The sequence below is a fragment of the Typopeltis vanoorti genome, chromosome 12 (assembly GCF_054136105.1).
Source record: "Typopeltis vanoorti isolate ZY-2024b chromosome 12, IOZ_Tvanoo_1.0, whole genome shotgun sequence".
NCBI classification, from domain to species: domain Eukaryota; kingdom Metazoa; phylum Arthropoda; class Arachnida; order Uropygi; family Thelyphonidae; genus Typopeltis; species Typopeltis vanoorti.
Window position 1 is genome coordinate 10521024 of NC_143560.1, and position 22174 is coordinate 10543197.

The window sequence follows — 22174 nt, forward strand, 5'->3', positions numbered from 1 at the left end:
TTTATAGGATTGATACTAAAAAATTGCTAATCACATCCCTAGTAAGAAATATCCTATAGACCTGTCACCATCTTGTCACATTGCCTCTGGATCCTCTCTGCCTCCTCCCCATCCTCCAACAAACCAGGTAACCAGATCTTTGTGCAGTCAGAGGAATAATAACTTCTTTATTTCTGCTTGTTAGCAATCACTTCTTATAGGTGTGTGATTAGCAAGGGCATGAGGACTAATTTTTTATTTTTTTTATTTGGAATGGTTGGAAAATGGGTCGCCAAAGTCAATCATAAGGGTAATGTAATTGGTAGTGTGAGCTGCCTGCAATGAATCTTTGAGCTCCATAGAGATGCCTGAGTAATAATAATAATGATAATAACAAACTTTCACTGCTGAAATTTAATCTGGCATAAGCAACGTATATGTGGCTTAAGCCAGATTTGGAAACTGCATTCAAAAAGCAGTACCCACTATCCTACCAAAAGTCATAAGACATCATTCAAATTCCAGGAAAATTTGATGTAACTAGATAATATTTAAATTTTTTAACCTACAAAGGATAGTTCATTCTGAAGTAATTTAAATCTTGTAAATGATGAGTGTACAGAAAGAATAAACAACACCTCAGAGGATAATGAGAATTAAGAATTCCAAAACCCACAGTTGACAACATATGAAGAATGAAGATTTACAGATGATGCTGACAAAAAATACAAGGCAGACCCAAAATACTAACATGAGCCAGTGCATCTTGATAAGGCCCTCTTAGACCTCAGTTCACCATCAGAACTAGAGATTATGTTTGGAGAAAGTGAGCAGCCACAAGCAACTGCATAAGTGTTTCAGAGATTGCTTGTGGTTGCTGACAACATAGATAGCTTCACACCATGAATCTTTCATAGAAGAGCTGCAATCCACAAGCCTTTGTTAATAGGTAGCACTGTTGATACCGCTGAAGATAACACATATTCTTAAGTTGGTGTGATGAAGATAAGTTTTAATGAATAATTGGTTTATTAATAATTAATAACTGTATTTTACTTATATAGAATAGATTAATTAAATTAGTAAATAAATAGAATAAATAAGTGCTGCAGATGATGATGATGATTATTATTATTATTATTCCCAATACCTCCAAGGAGTCAGAAGGCTCATCGCGGGAGGACACCTACAACTGTCTCAACCACTACACCGAACCTCTACTATGAATCATCTCCATCAACGCCATCTACCACGCACCTCCACCACCACCACAACAACAACTAGTATTTTTTGTCTGTAAATTGCGTGTGTTCTGAAGGGCATATTTGCCTATATGCGGGATGAAAAACCCGAGTTTCCGGGAGAAAAAACCCTGCTACCTCCATATGAGATCAGCTAACTCACCTTCGATTGAAATCATCCAGATAAAGATTCCTCCCGTCGCGACAAGAATCGAACTTAGGCATATTTGAATTGAGTGGCGCAATATACTGTCATTCTGATGTGCACCATCACTTGAAGACATCCAAACTTGATTTTGTTTATGATCGAAACCCCAAATTTCTGCCATAATAGCCATTATCCATCTTTATGGTCCACACTAAACCTTGTATGATTTCTGTATGATTCAGCCACAAGGGTGAAACTTGCGTTTTTGGGATCTGATATTTCATCGAATTTTCCCTTTTTTTGGACCTTCTGTAGCTTAAGATTAACTTATCTCACTATGTATCATTTATCTGCTATCTCTACCATTCCTTCAAGTCTACAAATCATTCTGGCCTTTGGACTCCTTATCATTGAGGCTTGATTTCCTGCAATCCAAAGCTGTTAACAGTAAAGTTATTTTCCTTAGCAACTTGAATGTTCTCAACTAAATGGTTCCCATTTTCCCAATTCCACTGACCAAGCTGGAAAAGAAGTTGAGGTATTTGCTGTAAGCAATGACCTAGAGCAATTCATTCATCTTCTGGCCAGAATGCCAGACAATCCTTTCTGCTCATCCAACACTCTGGATCTTTTCTTAACCAGTTCTCCTTGCCAGTACACTGTTAAGGTGAATGCTCTTCTTGGTAATTCAGATCACAGTCCCATCCAAGTTTCATCATCTCTAGTGGAACACCCTCATCTGAGTGATTCTTAACCTTGTGTACTTTGGCATTACAATGCTAAGTGGGAAGATTGCTGAGACTTTTACACCTCCTTCCTATGGTCAGAATAATGTTTCTATTCTACCGGTCCAGATACTTGTTACTGAAATTATGTGTTGGAATGGAGGTTTTCATTTGAACTGGGTGGAACCCATTCAAAATTCCTGTGCTACATCCATCCCATGGTTTTTCAAAATGTGTGGCAGGGCAGTCCAAGAAAAGAAAACAACATATTAGAAGTAGCTTGAGACAAAAACTTCCAGATTTATTTGAACAGCAGCCATAAATTATGTTGCAAACAGACTGCTGATATTTGAAGGCATTCTGAATCCCACACATTGTTGCACATGTTCATACAGGCATGATCTTTCATGTGTTACAGTTAGATGGTTGCGGAGTGACAGAGAGGTTACAGCTGAGATTAGTATTAAGATGGAATGGATTTTTTATTATTATTTGATACCTCCAGGGAGTCCAAAGACTCATTCAGGGAGGGCACCTACTCTACAACCTGTCTCCACCATTCAATCCACCAACCAGAACTACACTAACGTCATCTACCACCCACCACCACAGCTAGTATTGTCACAGACAAACACAAACATCCATGACCATGGTGGGATTCGAACCTGCAGCCTTTTGGCTGGAGAGCAGATACACTAACCACATTGCCAACCAGGCCGGCTGATATCAAGAAAAATAAGCAAGAAAATGAAATACAAGGAGATGATATATAAGGATCTCCATAATGTGTAAAAAAAATTAACTATAAAAATATAAAAAAAAGATGGAATGGATTGAGGATAATTTTTGTTGATTCAATAATTCTTAAGCTCATCATAGCATCCAAAAATGTTTTCTGATTTGTTTCAGATCACTGGATGAGGGACAAAATCTTCATCATCAGGGTTAGCAGAATTAAGAACACAATTAGATAGAGCCCTGGCTCTAGTTCTGACATACGTGATGTCCTTCACATGCTCTTCCATACGCAACTGAATGGATTTCTCTGTCTGACCAAAATAAGGCACGCTACGGCTACACCAAACATGGTAAATCAGAGATGTTTTAGGCTGTCATGTTTCGGTTTAGGTGTACTAAAGTAAGGAATTGAGTCTGGTTAGAGAAGTAAGACAAGTTGCCCAAGTCCTGAAAATACTTCAAGAGCAAACTTGTTTGCTTACACTTGGATAAAGGATAAAACCAAGTATATAATTTCTTGGTATCTTTAATTTATGAAAAATTCTTTAAAATGCAACATCAGAATAATGCTTTATTGTGTTTAAGTAACCTTTACCATTCAAGCAGTTATTAAAATACTTTGATATTATCATCCAAACTTTACTTACCCATTGTTTTTCCTCTTGAGCTCTTCCAGGATAAAACTCCTTCATGATGGAGTTTACGGTTATTAGAGAGTAGATCTGATTTCTGAAAAATTAAATTTTTTCTTTATTTTTAAGGATTCACACTGCACAAAACAACATGCATAGCATTTGTTTATTCATTTAACTCACCTTAAATTTTTTACCTCTATAGAATGCTGATGACTTTGCATCTACTTTATTGTATATTTCCAGCAGCCTCATTTCTCTTTCTTTTTCTGCAACTACAGTATTTACTTGATATATTATATCCTAATTATATATAAAAATGAGATAAATCAGTAAAGAAACAAATATTTCATTAATAATAGTTTATGTCATAATAGTGTAATTATAATTCTCTAAATAACATACTTATATTAGAATTGGCAAGTATGAAAACAATACAAAGGTTTATGGTCTGCTGATAATTTCAGAAAAAAAATTTTTTTCCATTGTTTTCCTTGATTTTGAGTTAAAGGGATTAGTGTGGGTATGAGGGATGCATCAGGAGAGAGGAAGGAGTCTGTAGTTGAGGAGAACCACAGTCTGAATTTGTGACTTATGATTTTTCTGTAGAACAGCCACTTGCAGATTTCATATACTCAGAAATTTACAGAGTACCAGAGAACATTATTATTATTTAGGCCTCTAAGGAGTCAAAAGATTCATCGCGGGAGGTCCTTCCTAGGAAACACAAGTCTATCAAGACTCATCATGGGAGGTCCCTCCTAGGAAACACAAAGTCTATGATACTACTCCTTAAACTCATTGACCGTTCTCGCTCTCACAACTCCTCACCCTCTTGCTCACAGTTTCCTTTCGTAACTTCCAGGGATGGCCTCCTGTCATCACTCCTTCTCGCTGTTCAACCAAGCGAAAGAACTCCCCAGTGTCAACCCTGTAACCACCTCTCAACAGTTTAAAAGTCTCAATCATATTACCTCTCCTTCTATCCACCAAACTCTGCTGTCCACATTCCCTCAGTCGATCCTCATAACTAACATTGTACAGTCCTGAACTGTCTTTGTTATCTGCCTTTGTACCCTTTCCACAGTTAATTTATCCCCTTCAAATCCTAGTAATCTAATATGTTCAACTGTGGTGACTTTTCATATATGCATGTGCAGGAAAATTAAAAATATGGCAGCATAAGACTGTATGAGATGATGGTATATGATAATATTGTGATAGAAAGCCCAATAATCTATTAGTAAATAAACATGAAGAATAGAGTGAAGGTGTATGTAAGAATGAAAGAAGAAGTTAAAAGGCACAACAGATTGTAAATGGAAATAAAGTGTGTGTGTGTGTGCAGGAAAAAGTAGAATGATTATAGAGATAAATTTCACATTAGAAGTGGATGTAGGTAAGATAACAGAAAAAGTGCTTCTTATATTTCCAGGTAGTAAGATGAGAACATCTGAGATTGAATAAGAGTACGTGTGCAGTATAAAACTATAGTAACCTGCATAACTGATCTGGAAGATAAAACAGTGTTTAAAAGAATATCTAACTGGAGGTTACACATTCTTTTTTGTGAAAAGAGCGGAGATAAAAAATTCTAGTAATCCAATTTCCAGTACATGTTAATATAGTGGGTGTGCGAAGGATTATATTATTATTATTAAGAGAGACCTCCAGGGAGTTTAGAATTCCTTGAGGGAGGTCATACTATTCACACCGTTATACCTGTTCTTGAATTCAATCACGCTAGTAAGTATTGCTCTGCTTGGTGGTGGGGTGAGCCTGCCACTGGGTAGAGCCAATGCTGAGAAGTTCTTCTTGGTAATGGGGTGAGCCTGTCATCGAGTAGAACAACGCTGAGTTGGGCGATCTTTAGGGATCGTCTTATTTTTAGAGCCCGCTTCACCTATACATAAGGTTGAAACCGGTCTGGGTAGTAACCTTCTCTCATAATGTAGAACAATGATACAACTCCTAGGAGCTAAGTTCACATTATGGGTAAATACCAAGAATAGTGACCGGAGCTTGCTCCACCCTTACTATGAGTTGCCTCAGTTTGCACTACCAAATGGGTCAGGTGTTGCACTATCCAGGTATTTGCTTACGCTTGGAATCGCCGAACTTTATATAGTTTCTATATTCGGCATGAAACTCTTTGAGTTTCTTATTCGGCTAAGAAACAATATGGGATGTAACATCCCTTAACTTAAATAAGTATAATTTAAGTATTTTTTAAACACTTCCCATGCACTATTATATCCTTCCCATCCAATAGCTGACACCATGGCACAGAACCAAACATATCCATCAGGTGGTCATAATTTCCTGCTTTGTAGCCTTTAATTGAATGGAACATTCATAAACTTAGCCACTTCCCAAATGAGTACTGCATGATCGCTGTCACCAACCGGAGGCAGAATAGTTACATCTTTAAGTGAAACCCACTGTGACACTATAATCAGATCTAACACTCTTCGACTTTGAGTTCCTTCTGTCACATGCTACTTGAGGAAGTTATCTCACAACAGTTTAATAAATTCAGTTTCATTCTTCTCATGCAATTTCATAGCTAACAAATCAATGTTTGGATAATTAGTCTCCCATTATGATCAGCTCTCTTTGTACCCATCATGTTTATTTGTTGATGCATTTCTTTGTCACTAGGAACTGATCCACTAGGGTCTGTAACAATATTCCACTGTTTATTTAATCTTGTTAGATTCCACCTCACACCAGATGGCTTCAAACTTATTGCCATATGAAAAACTGTTACTAATATTGCGGTCATAGGTCTCAACTCTAACTGGATTCAAGACATTTGATATTATTAGCAGGATATCCCCCCCCCCCACTTATCCTGTCTATCCTTCCTAAAAAATAGTGCATTTTTTTTGCACTTGATACCAGATAATATGTCTGCTTCTGATAGCTAGGTCTCATTAATGCATACAATATGAGGTCCAAATATACTAACCAAGATAACAAACTCTACTCCTTTGTTGCTGATACGCCTAGTATTCGTGTACAGACATAATAATTTACCTGCATGCTCTTTTGTATACTCTTGTGTGTGGCCTGCATGACACAGTTCAACAACTTGCAGATTTCTGTTCTTATCTAGTTCCTTACTTCTTCACACATGCTTGAACGAACACAGAATCATTCTCTCTTCATAATCATTTCTATAATAATAACACTTCCCATCATTAGCACAGTTGCCTAACATTGTCTCTGTTACACACAGATTCTCATTGTCTCTGTTACATACAGATTCTCACAATTTCTCCTATCAGAATTCAGTTCCCTGACTCTCTCTATTAGGTCTCATATCAATTAATAATTATTATTAATTGAATTATTATTTAATAATTAATAATTTTTCAAGACTTCTGATGTCAAATGCATTCAAGTGTAGGCTCTCCCTCTTATACAACTTCAATGTGCCTTCAAAATCACTCCACACATCCAAAAACTTGCATCCATTCCTTCTACACAGCTTATGCATCCATTCTTTCTGCACAGCCTATGCATCAAATAGTCTGCCATCATAACCCTTTTTCATAATATATTTCCATCATACCAAGGTATTAGATTAATGATTTTTTCTTTTCCACTCTCACTTCTTCCAACAACCTTTTCATATCCTCTCTCATATTGAATTTATCGCTAGTTGAGTCATTGGAATATAATCCAGAATGTAATCCATGAACTCTATTCTAGAGATCAAGAATGATATTTTTTTCAAACCACTTTGGGATACTAATAAACATGATGGTAGTCTTACACCAGGAAATAAAATGTATTTACTACCATAAACAAAAAAGCAATCTATCACCAGCTGAACTATACGAAGAAAAGGGTTTGCAGTTTACAGGTATGATAAACAAATTTGATGAAAAATAGAAAGTTATGCACAAAGTACAATTGAACAGTATATGTAAGGAAGATGCTTGGTGAGACACAAAGACTGAAATAGAAAAATAATATATGTCAAAAAAAATGTACAGAAACATGGACTGCAGGAATTTTCAAAAAAATATTAGTTGTAGAGCAAAGGAGCAATGGGTTATCCTTTGCAATATTAACTTAGCAATCCTAATCATGTGTTGCTCACACTCTGTTCAAATCTTCTGGAAGGGCCATGACATCTGCTTCATTCTTCCAAATTTGCATATCAGAAAACAAATGAATAATTCATATTAAGTCATACAATATCACTAATACATGAATCAGAAAAGTAACAGGGCTAAGAACAGAATCATAAGATTCAACATTTGTTAATTTACTTTTCTGAGATACAACATTGTACAATTTCACTGGGTTATCCTCGACTTTACAAGTTGATAAGAGAAGAAAAGAGAAACAGACAGAGATATGTAACAAAGAGAGAGATTTTATATAAGTAAAGTGGATATTAGATCCAGCATTATTTCAAAGCCGAATATAGAAACTATGAAAGTTTTGTAAGGTAAGTTGACTAGAGTGCTTATGGGAATATGCTCTCTGGCATTCATGAGTTGCCTTAGTGTGGGCTACTTAGAAGACATAGGCACCACCCAAGAGTCTATATATTCACCTTTTATTAATCTATTTTGATAAGGTTTGACTGACCTGGCAGCTGTTTTGAACTGGTTGGTTCTCTTCAGAGATCAGGTAGAAACCTTAAGAGAGCAAAATCTCTCGTAAAGTACTAAGGAGCTTGAAATATCAGAGACATGTATTTTACGTAAGCAAACTCTCAGTTGTTCCATAAAAGTAATTATTAAAATAATGAGCTAAAAGGCTTCACTTTTGACAACACAAAATGATATAAATAAAATTATATTATTATTATTCAGGCCTCCAGGGAGTCAAAAGACTCATCGTGGGAGGTCCTTCCTAAGAAACACAAAGTCCATCAAGACTCATCGAGGGGAGATGTCCCCACCACCACTAAGAAACACAAAGTCTATCATACCACTCCTTGAACTCATTGACGTTCTCGCTCTCATTTTTCTACAACACACAAAAAAAAAGAAGAAAGGGACCATTTCTGGAAGATGATTAAGGAAGTGCACGTGTAAATCAAATGATTGTGAATTTAAAAGAAGGTTATGAAAAGCATAATGGCATCAATAACATAAAATAATTATAATATAATTAATATTATTTTATAAAATAAAATCATAAAAACATATTAGGAATTATACATTATCCAAAACATGCTATCCTAAACTTTTTTATGCAAATAAATCTGAAATAAAAAAATTATCATTACCATTATTATTAACATCTGGCCTCCACTGAGTCAGCCTCATTATGGGAGGTACACACTATTGCACAAAGTGAACATCCAACCGTGCCTTTAAATGATTCAATGTGTCTATGTTCACATTCACACAATGCATTCCACTCAGCAGCCACTCCCCATGCAAAGAACCTTCTCCTCAGTTCTCTGTTCACACCCTGCTTAAACGGTTTCCAGTGATGGCCTCCTGTTCTATCCCTCTCTCTCATTCTACGAAAAATCTCTTCCATGTAAACCTGATAACAACCTCTGACTAGCTAATAGGTCTCAATTTCAATCCATCCCAAAGACCACTAATCACCTTTGTCAAACTTCTCTGGACCCTTTCTAATATATCCTAGTCACCAAGAAAAACCGGTGGCCAAATCTGTGCACAATAATCCATATGAGGCTTGATCAAGCCTTATACAATGGCATCCTTAATCTCTTTATTTCTGCTTGTCAGGGTCCTACACATCATTGCCATTATCCAATGTCATGTTTTCACAACTCATGCAATGTGGCCTCTGAATTTCAGGTGGCTATCCACCATCATCACTCCCAGATCACTCATCTCCCCTACCTCCTATAAAGTTTCCCCACCAAATGTGTACTTTGCATCCCAATGTTGCTTACTAAATTTCAAAACCTTACACTTTGCAGAGTCAATGCAGATGCACTTTACAGAGAGACAATGAAGAGTCAAGCAGATGTTATGACCTGCAAGGCCATAACATCTGTTTGACTCTGCGTTGCTCTTCCCAATTTTGTATGCATCTGCAAACAGCTGCATATCACTATTAAACCCATCCCATTACAATATTGCAGAATCTCAATATAAATAGAGCTGTGGGATTAGATGGGATATCAGCTAGGGTTTTGCAAGAATGTGCAAGAGAACTAGCAATGCCTTTGACTAAGTTTGTTTAATTTAAGTCTCAGCTCTGGAAGAGTTCCATGGGAGTGGAAAGAGGGCAAAATTATTCCTTTGCATAATGGATGTTCTAAGACAAGAGTAGCAAATTATAGACAATCATTATCTCAGGCAAATGGTGGTAAAAGTATTAGAAAAATTGGTAAAAAAGGGAATTCAAGAATGGATAGATAAAAATATGATATTGTATGAGAGTCAACATGGCTTTGTGAAGGGTCAGTCATGCTTTAGTAATTTACTAACTTTTTATAATAGAGTAACAGCTGAGTTGAATAAAGGAAATGGCTACATGATAATTTTGCTAGATTTTGCAAAGGCATTTGATAGAATACCACATGAAATACTGTTATGCAAATTAGAACAAATGGGGATGGATATGACACTGGTTAAGTGGATAAGAGGGTGGCTGCTGAACAGATATCAAAAAGTGGTATATGAAGAGGAAGAATTGAGGCAAAAGCAGGCAACTAGTGGTGTACCACAAGGTTCAGTGCTGGGACCACTGCTGTTTAATTTATACATATATGATATAGGAAATAACCTGAAAGGAAATATTCAGTTGTTTTCTGATGATGCAACATTAGGTAGAGTAATAGTTAATCAAGGTGATGTGGAGAGCTTGCAGGATGATTTAAATAGGCTGTCAGTATGGACAAAAGTTAATGGGTGTCAGTTTAATGTCAAGAAATGTTAAGTTATGCACTTTGAGATAATTAGATTACAAGCCATTTATCACATTGATGGCACTGTACTCCAGGAAATAGATGAAGCTAGAGATTTGGGGGGGGGGGGGTAGACAAAGTTCAAGTTTAGAGGACATATTGCTAAGGTAGCACATAAGATTACTTGGCTAGTGAAAAACACATTAACAAGTAGAGATAAGGAAGTTATAATTCCTCTTTATAAGGCCTTGATACACCCACATCTGGATTACTGTGCTCAAGTCTGGTCCCCCTGGGTTTCTTGGGGATGTGAAAGTGATGGAAAGGATTCAGAGGCAAGTGACCAAGATGGTGAGTGACCTGTGGAATGTACCCTATGAGGATAGATTGAAGGTGTGTGTGGATTGCAGAAGTTGGTTGATAGAGGGGGATATGATAGAAACACTTAAGTTGTTTAAAGAAATTTATAGGATAGATGCAGGGGAAATGTTTCACCATTTGCATAGTGGGAGCAGAACAAAAGGTCATCCCTGGAAGTTTACTAACGGTGTCGTCAGTAGGGATGTGAGGATTAGATTTTTTTCTTGGAGAGTGGTGAATGAGTGGAAGGGGGTTGCAAGAGTCATTTGTGAGTACTTTTTCTATTAATGGGTTCAAGGAGAGGTATGACAGATTGCATAGATAGATTGGGTCTCACACGATGAGTCTTCAAACTCCATGGAGGTGCTTGTATAATAATAATAATAATAAATAATATAATTGAATAACAGTGGTCACAAAACTGACCACTGCAGTACACCACTAATGATCTTCCTCTTTTGGAATACTGCAACTCAATATACAATTTTCTGACAGCCAGTCACTGATCCAACTCAAAAGTCTGTTATCCAATCCTATCTGTTTCAATTTAATTAACAGTTTGTCATGTGACAGTCTATCAAAAGTTTTTCCAAAATCCAAGAACACCACAATATATGCATCTACCTGTTGCTATTTGTCTCCTTGTTATAGTACATAAATAATTTAGTAAAACATGATCGCCCTTTAACAAACCTACGGTAATAACCACAGAGAATACTGATGTTATCAATCCATTCCTGTTCTGTATCTTACTTGTCACCAATCTTTCTAGTACCCTCACCACAACTCCAGACATACAGATTGGTATATAATTTGAAGCCACAGCCTTATCACTACCTTTATGCAGAGGACAATTTTACCTTCTTCCCCCTCCCTTGGAACCTGTGCTGTTGTAATACTTTTATTAAACAGGCATGCAAATTCCGTGAATCATTCCCTTAAGACATGATAGGTCATAAAATCTTATCACCTTAGAGATATCAAGGTTATTTTTTCCCCAAATACCTTCTGCTCACTCACAAATAAACTTCATGATTCCACAATGATCAGGACTAAACACTCTTATAAATTGATCACCGAATATCTCAATAATGTCTTCTGCAGCAGTTACCATTCTACTATTTTCATCCATCAACATTATTGTATCATAATCATTCTTTCTTCTACTTGCTACATATCTAAAAAACTCTCTAGTGTTTTACTTTGCCTGATTTGCCAATTTCTGCTCATACAGATTTTAGCGACCTGTTTTCCTTACTAACTGAGTCACTCTCCTGGCTTACTCTTTATGTAACCAATTATTACCATTATTCCACTTTGCTGCCCCCACAGTACCTCCTTCTGACAGATTTCATGCTTAAGCCGCTCATTCATCCATTCTCCACCTACCCTATTCAGCCTTTTGGCATTCAGAATACATTCTCATATTGATGTTGTTATGTATTTCTTTGTCAGTTCCCAAGCAGCATTTATTTTCTTACTGCTCAGCTCCTCATTCCATGCTATAGCTCTAAGCTGTCTCCTAAACTTGTCATAATCACCAGCCGTGTAATTCCACATATATCCTTTCCTCACAGAAGTCTGCATATGGTTAACCACAACCCAGGTGATCACTCTCACCAACTGTAGTAAAGTGCAAATCTCCAATCATACCCTCTAATGATATTATCAGATCTAAAACTCTCAATCCTCGCATGCCCTCCTTTATATGCAGCCTGCAATAGTTATCCCTCAAGAACTTGAAAAAGTCATTTTCCTTATTCCCAAATGCTCTTGCATTCCCATTCTCTCTTCATCTCTCACAGTATTACTGTTTCCACTGACAAGCTTCTGTCTCTTCAATATACCACCATAATTAAAATCACCCATAACAATTACCCTTCCTTTGTTCACTAATCCAAGTTTTATATATTTCTTCATCACTACCCTCCGCATTTCTGAGCCGATAGCAACATCCAACTAAATATGTCTTCCTGTTAATCTCCACTTAATGACTGTCTAATAATAATTGCCAATATTTCTGCCTTTCATGTCTGCCTTATGTGGACATAATTCCCCTACTTTCATCAGCAACACTCGTCCATACTTTTTTTGTCCTTTCTATCCTCATGAAAAATACTGTATCTTTCCATTTCTATTCCCATTAGGATATCATCCTCATTCAACCACCTTTCACTTACTCCAATGATTTTGGGGCAAATAAACTCAATCAGTGAAATCATTTCATCTCCCTTATTTCTGACACTTCTGGCATTTGTAAACAAACACAACAGTTCATTTTTAGGTCTACGAGGGTGGTCTAAAAAGTTCTCGGCATGACAATGAAAAAACGAATTTATAATTTCGAAATGAATAAATTTAGTTTAATCCTTTATCCAAGTGTGTGCAAACAAAGTTTGCACCTGAAAGTATCTTCAGGACTAGGGTAAAGTGGTACAACAACGGGCAACTCCTTGCAAAGGTGGAGCAAGCTACCAACACTCCTATCTCAGTATCTCCCATAATGCAAAACACATCTCCTTGCGGATATGTATAATATTATGCATTAAGGGAAGGGCCACTACCCAGACTAGTTTCGACCTTTATTGAGGTCTCTTCGGTGGAAGCCAGGCCCAAGTGGAGATACCAGGCAGAAGCATTAGCAAGATCATCTCCTCCTATAGGAGCTGCCAAAGTTGCCTGGTGTTTTACCACTTTACCCCAGTCCTGAAGATACTTTCAGGCGCAAACTTTGTTTGCACACACTTGGATAAAGGATTAAATTAACTTTATTATAGTCTGACCAAGTGAAAAATAAACTTTCAACTTCAATTTCAAAATTATTTTTATTTTTCAACATAATCTCCCTGACCAGAGAGAAAGAGTTTTAGTTTTGGGAAGAGATAGAAGTCAGAGGGAGCCAAAGGTGGGGAATAGAGTGGATGTTCCAAGAATTCATAGTGCAGATCCCTTCATTTTCCCATTGCCAAAACACCTTTGTGGGCAGGTGCTTGGTCCTGATGAAAGATGATATTTTTCTTCTGCAAACTGGGTCTTTTCTCACAACTTTTTACGTATAGTCTGGTTAAAATATCAAAATAATATTCCCCAGTTATTGTTTTATCCTTTTCAAGATAATTAATAAACAAAATGTGTTTAGCATCCCAAAACACCGATACCATGACCTTTCCTGCTGATGAAACCGACTTTGTCTTCTTTGGCACTAAACAACTGGCTTCTTATGTCCACTGTTTTTGACTGCTGTAAACAAACAGCATTCATTTAGATTCTGATGTGTAATCGTGAATCCAAGACTCATCCATAGTAATAAATCAGTTTTTAATTAATAAATAATCCATAGTAATGCACAAAATCAGTTTTATTCTTGTTAAAATGCTCCAAGCACTGTTCAGAGATTTTCATGTGAGTGCGTTTTTGATCTGCTGTGAGCAAGCACAGCACCCGTCTCATGCAAAGCTTTTTCATATGTAATTTTTCCTGCAAAATATATCCTACACATTCTTTTGAAATGCCAATAGTTTCAGTAATTCCACACACTTTGACTCACCAGTCATCCAATACCATATCATGCACTTGATCAATGATTTCTGGTGTTGTTACACTTTTTGGACGTCCTTCACGTAGATCATCATCAAGGCCAGTACGGCCATGTTTAAACTCAGCAGCCCATTTCTTAGTTGTTAAAAATGAAGGAGAAGAGTGCCCATAAACATTTTATGAACTTTGAATGAATTTCTTTTGGTATTAATTCTTCTTTTACAAAGAATTTTATAACTGCTCAATACTCAATTTTATCCATTTCAAAGGATACAGACAACACTTTTGCTTCGGACAGCTGTATAAAACAAACTACTTGATAGAATGACTTGCAATTTCACATGGATGCTTATGAAAACTTAGAAAAAAAAATCATGCTGATAGTATTGCCATCTATGTCGAGGCCGAGAATGTTTTAGACCACCCACATGTAACCAGTGCTGTCCAAGCTACTTATTGTTTGTGATTTCCCCACTACACCGTACCCAATCACCTTTATCGCCAATTACCACATATATCCGTTCAGTTTCAACTTTCCCACCTACATCACAATGTACTCCTATCTCCATATACACAAACACTTACTGCTTCTTTCAACATCCACTCTCCCTATGACATGTCTTCCTGTCTAAACGGCTTCCTCAGCATTTCCCTGTTCCTCTTGCATTCCCATTCTCTCTTCATCTCTCACAGTATTACTGTTTCCACTGACAAGCACTTCTGTCTCTTCAATACCACTCTCCTGATCTTTCACTTCATCTCTTATGATCTCTTGCTTGTATCACACACTCCACTTTCCATCTAGCAACACTTTCTCCAATTCACTCCCTGCAAAGTCATTCAAATTCAACCCATCACATCTATAATCACATTCTTCCCTTCAAACACATGCCATGCATCCACAAACTGTACTCCTTTCTCTTTACACGGCTCCATTTGCACACCATTCAGGATTCTTTCTCTATCTAAACTCATCATTGTCATACTTTGGCAATGCACTGACAACCTTTCCCACTATACTGTTATCTTTCACTCTTCTGAATAATCTCCTGAATGCTCCTTATGTCCACTTTAATCATAAATGTTTACAAACAAATTTAAAATAAATATAAATTCATAAATTTTAAATATGTTAACAAATATATTATTATTCCTACCTTAATATTTGATAATGCAAGCAGAAGCCTCTCATATTCTGCTTTGTTATCTGCAATGGGAAAAAAAACAACTTTAAAACTGATAAAGAGAATACATACACATCTTAGTGGAAAAAAAAGTAAGAATTGATATCAATTGTTTAGGATTCTGAAAATCGCTTCATTTGTTTCACTTCAAAATTGGATTAAAATTCACATTTACAACTTATGATATTTATGAACATTTACTCTCCTCCATCAAGCAAGCTAATATGAACTGATCCCTATGAGAAATTATGTGCTGTACTAAATGACAGCATAACATAGAATTAAAATATTTCAAAAAATGGTCTATAACAAGACTTTATTATTATTATTATGATTATTAAACAAGACCTCATGGAGTCAAAGACTCATCTGGGAGGTCCTTTTATCACACACACATCTCATCATACTGTGTCTTAAACGCACTCAAACTGCTTGCAGACACCACACTCTCAGGCAGGGCATTCCAATCATTCACAACTCTGCACGAAAAAAACCTGCCTCTCTCCCCTACTCACACCCTCTTTATACAGTTTCCAGGGATGACCTCTAGTTCTCCCCTGATCTCACACTATTCTCTGTAGAACTTCTACACCATTGATTTTTATAACAAACCCCTCACCAACTTGTAGGTCTCTATCATATCTCCCCTCTTCCTTCTCTCCACTAGACTCTGCAAATTACATCTTCTCAATCTTTCTTCATATTCAACATTCCAGAGGTCAGAAACTACCTTAGTCAGTCGCCTTTGGACCCTTTCCAACATCTCTTCATCCTTCTGAAAACTCGGTGACCAAATCTGGGCACAATAGTCCATGTGTGGCCTAATCAAAGCCTTATACAATGGAACAAAAATCTCCCTACTTCTACACATCAGTGTCCTCCGCACCATTCTCAGAAGTCTTTGTGTTGTCTTCACAATTTTGCCGATTTGTCCCCTAAATTTTAGATCCTTATCCACTATCACCCCCAGATCTCTTATTTCCTCTACTTCCAACAATATATTCTCACCAAGCATAAATTCTGCATCCCATCTTTGTTTTCCAAATTTTAAAACCTTACATTTTGCAACATTGAACTGACATCCACATTTGCTTGCCCAATCACTCAAATTATTCACGCCTTCTTGCAAGGCCACAAAATCTTCACTACTCTCTATGGTTCATCCCAACTTTGCATCATCTGCAAACAACTGAATATCTCCATCCAAATCTTCGCCAATGTCATTAATATACAAATTAAATAGTAATGGCCTTAAAACAGATCCCTGAGGCATGACTTTCCTTTTCCTGGATATCGCATCCCCATACACAACTTGCTGATACCTATCAGATAGCCAGTCTCCAATCCAATGCACTAATCTAATATCCAACCCCATCTGCTCTAGTTTGACTGTCAACTTATCATGAGGTACTTCATCAAAAGCTTTTGCGAAATCCAAGTATATTACTGTGTATCCTTCTCCTATGTCCAAGAAAGCAGTCACTTTATTGTAATAAGTATGTAGATTACTAAAACATGACCTCCCTTTAGCAAATCCATGCTGTCAATCAAAGATTATACCATTGTTGTCAACCCAACTCTGGATGGATTCTCACAAGCTTCTCCAAAAACTTAACAACAACACCTGGCACAGAGATAAGCCTATAGTTAGATGCTTGAGTTCGATCACCTCCTTTATGAAGTGGCACAATCTTGCCCTCCTTCCACTCTTTAGGAACTTGACCAAGTACAAGACTCGTATTAAAAAAATATGTCAAGGCAGGTGTCAACTCTCTGGCACATTCCTTCAGAATACGCGGTGATATATTATCAAGTCCCACAGCCTTATTTATATCTAGTTTACTCAACTCCCCAAACACCTCTTGCTCACTTACAGTCAGTCTCTCCTCCCCATCATCAACTGCTCTCAATCTCTCCATGAAGTCACATTCACAAGACTGAAAGATTTTTATGAACTGCTCATTAAGTATCTCCACCACACATTCTGCAACAGCTGTCTTTATACCATTTCCTGCAACGAATGCCATCCTTCCGTAATCATTCTTTCTTTTGCTGGCTACTTATCGAAAGAACTCCTTAGGATTATTTTTGGCTTCATTGGCTAACTGCTTTTCATACCTCTCTTTAGCTACTCTCACCAACCAAGTCACCCTCCTTGCCTGGTCTTTGTAGACCTCATGAAATTGGTTACTTCCACTTCTCTTATGCTGCCTCCACAATGCCCTTTTTCTATATCACATGCTTAATCTCTTTATTCATCCATCTCACACCTACCTTATTTCACCTTCTCACCCATGGTATACATTAGACATTGCATCTACTAAATAGTTTTTGAAAATCCCCAAAGCTGCATTGATCTCTTTTCCAGCTAACTCCTCATTCCATGCTACACCTGCAAGCTGTCTCCTGAGCTCTTCATAATCACCTCCCTTGTAGTTCCACATATACCCTTTTTTCACAGGGGTCCTTGCACTGCTGGCAACCACCCAGGTAATCACCTCATGGTCACTTTTACCAATTGGTGGATGATTTGACACCTCATTGATAATTACATCCTCCGATGAGATGACCAAATCCAAGACCCTTAATCCTCGTGTGCCTCTGTTACATACTGTCTGAGGTAGTTATCCCTCAAAAACTCAAGAAACTCATTTTCTTTACTTCCGGTTGCTATCTCTTCATTCCAGTCTATATTGCCATTATTAAAATCACCAATAATGATCACCCTTTTCTTATTTGCTTGGCTTATTTGACTATACGTTTCACTATCACCACCATCCACATTACCAGGTCTATAACAACATCCCACCAAGTATTTGATTCTATTCACCTCTATCTCACACCATACTGCCTCAAAACCATTGGCCCTATTTTCCTCTTGCATCTCTACCTTGTATGGACATAACTCTTTCTCTATCATCATTAGCACTCCCCCTCACTTTTTACCCCTTCTATCTTCACGAAACACATCATACCTTTCCATCTCTATTCCTGTCAGGATGCCGTCCTCATCTAACCATGTCTCACTTATTCCGACAATCTTTTGGTGCACAGACACAATTAGTACAACCATTTCATCCGACTTGTTCCTTATACTTCTAGCATTGGTATACAAACACAACAGCTCATTTCTGGATCTACAGCTAGTTCCACTGATACCACTCACTTGATGTGATCTCTCCATGCTGGACTGGGGTCATTTCCCTTTCTGCTTCTTCATTTTACAACCCTTTTCACTTCCATCTGTTTCCTCTTGATCCCTGGTCATCCTATTTCTTTCCTGCCTACACATGCTCTCACCTCCTCTTGGAGCATCCACCTTTCTCACGCTGTGTACCCCTGTCCACCCTGAGCCTCCCTGTTTCCCTGCTCCTCTTGCACACCCATTCTCTCATTTTCTATACTCATACCACTCACTTCCCCATTCATTTCCACTTCTTCAATCTCTCCTGTCTTACTCTCCTGCTCTTCCACATCACTCCCCTCTCGATCAGATTCATTCTCTCTATTCACTTATCTACCTTCCAGCAGCAGTCTCTCCAAGCGACTCACACCATAACCACTCAAATGCAATCCATCGCTCCCATACAGCTCACTTCGTCCCTCAAACTCATTCCACACATTAACAAACTGTACTCCCATCTTCTCACACATTTCAGCCAGAATATCATTCATAATCCTTGCTCTCCTCCTCATTTCACCACAATCATACATAGGCAAGACACTGAATACCCTTCCTGTCATACTATTCTCTTTTATCTTTCCAAGCAGTCTCCTGACATTCATTTTGACATGCTCTTTGTTCTCTCTCTCAAATCATTTGTACCAATTAATACAGTTAACTCATTTGCTCGTTCCCGCCTCATATCCAATGCCTTAATCAGTCTACTCATTTTACCGCCTGGAAAACATACCTTGTGCATTTTATCCTCTAGCACACCTTTAATAATGGAGTCGCCATACAACGCCACTCGCTCATCTTTCGTTAACTCTTTCATACCATCATGATTTATTTTAATAGTTTTGACCTGAATTCTCTTAATTTCATTCTGCATCCATTTCATTTCTTGCCTCATCCAATCCAATTCACCTTCCAAATCTCGCAACACATTCTATCATTAAATCTTTCTAACTCTCGACCCCTTCTTCTCACTTTCCCTCTCATTCATCGTTCTTTGTTTCCGTACTTTTGGTCCAACATACGTCCAACTTTCACTATCATTCTTCTCACTTTCCCTCTCATTCATCTTTCTTTGTTTCAGTACTTTTGGACTAACATGCATCCAACTTTCACCATCATTCATTCTTTTTTCGCTATCATTTATTCTTTCGATTTTTTTCACTTGCGATTTCTGCATCACATCATTTCTACTTTCATTCGTTCTCTCAATTTCGTTTCTTTCCACCTCACTTTCGTCCCTTTTAACATCCGTTATGGTTTTCAAATCGCTCTTTTTCTTTTGTCCTGATTTTTTAATATTTTTTCGCCCCTCTTCCTCACCATCCTTCTCTTTCAAACGTGCACTCGTGACACAATTGGTACTAACACTTTCTGTCATCAATTTCATATTTGCATTCATCAGTTCCTCGTTCAGATCACACTTCGCGCACACACACACACACACACACACACACACACACCCTTCTTCCATCCGCACTAAACATCCACAAATCATTTATGTAATCGAAGGAATACATATAACAGACCTCACACTTAACGAAACGACTGAAATCTAAATTAAAATCATTGAATGACAATGCCGCCGCCATTTTTTTTCTCTCTGCAGGTTACTAGGTCTAATAATAACAATTTTGTAATTTAGTTTAGGCAAGAAAAATCCCCCACACTAATAATACTGGTAGCATACAACGTTTACAGCTGCTCTTACTCAAACAATTACGCATATATACTTAATTATTCCTAGTAAAACTTATCTGAATCCGGAGCTCTTCAAATTGCGTCCGCAGCGCTTGGCTCACTAGCGCCCTCGATTATTATATTTACATATCTTAGATTATTATCATCACTATACCTTCATGACATTAAAGATATTGTGGAAGGTCCTCACTGTTACATACAATGTCTTAAACTTATTCCGTTTCTGCACTCACCACATTCTCAGATAATGCATTCCACTCACTAATCACACCCCATGCAACAAATCTGCTCTCATTCCCTGCTCACGCCCTCCTTGTACAGCTCCTATTAGTAACCTCTCTCTTTCTCTCATTCCCTCTATATTTTATGAAAAATTTCTTCCACATTAATGCACGAACAATCCCTTACTTATGTCTCAATCAAAGTCCCATTCCTCCTCCTAAACACGAGGCTCTGAAAAGTGAATTTTCTCAATAACTGACCAAGGTGGTTTCCAGAGGATGGGAATTATGTCAGTTGTCTCAGACTACTCTTTCCAGTATATCCTCATCCCACTGAAAATGAGGTGATCAAATCTGTATACCGTAATCCAAACAGTCTGATCAGTATCTGATACAAGGGAACTATAACCTTATTTCTACATAATAGGGTTATCTGCATCACTGCAATACTTCATTGTGATGTCTCTTCCCTTATCTACTCTATCTTCTGCAAGCTATCCTCCCATACCAACTGTATACCTCTGCATTCCATTTTCTGTTTTCTAAATTTTATAACCTTACATTTGGTAACACTAAGCCAGTAACTCCATTCTCCTTCCATCCCACTTATATAGTCTATTCAAATCTTCCTGTAAAGCTACATCTGCTATTTTTTTATTATATGCAAATAATTCATATCCCATCTAAACCTCTTTCAATATCATTAATATGCAAGTTAAACATCAATGCTCTAAACCAGGGGTTGGCAACCAGCAGCCCGCATGCGGCCCAAACATGCCATTTTTGGCAGTCCATAAAAGGTTGATCCTAGTTACATGGCATGTGGTCCGTATGTTGAATTATTTAAATAATACATTTTATAATATGAATAATAAATTAAAAATCATTTTATACCTATACATCGTGATATCACCGTGCAACTTGGTGAGAGTCATCATGATTGGGGATAACAAAGGCGACTTCAACTGAAATTTTGGTGCACTTTTGCAGTTGCGTTCCCTGGTTCGTCTTTTAATATAATTCAATAACATCAACTATTATTTTCAAAGGATATATACTAGTGGCCAAAATTGTGGAAATCCTTTGGAAAAAGTGTATTTTTGAGGTTTGATGACTCAAAACCACTTTTTTTTGGTGTAATACCATAAAATTATATATCAATGGAAAGATAATTTAATTACTAATGTAATGCAATAACTTTTATGAAGGATTTTTTATTAGAACAGCAGTTATAAAGAAGAAAAGTGAAATACACAGAAAAAATTAGATATACAAAAATTCTCACAACGCGAGTTAATACTTATAGTTGGGTAACCTTCAGGGTTAATTATGGCCTTACAACGCCTTCCCATGGAGTAAACCAAGTTTTTTAGTTCTGCAGCTGTTATAATGTGAAACCAAGATTGAATTATTGCTTCTATTAATTGGGTTTTATTGGTGGGTTGCTTCTGACTAACAAGTTTCTTTAGTCAGCTCCATAGATATTTTCGAAATAAAAATCTCATTCGACTGAAATGAGATTATTATTTCAAGATAATCTCATTCCAGCAGTGCAATATGATTATCTTGAAACCACTTTTTGCACACAGCAGCAACATGACATGGAGCTGAATCCTGTTGAAATATAAATGCTTCATTATCTTGGAAAAGATCACGTGCGGAAGGCTTCAG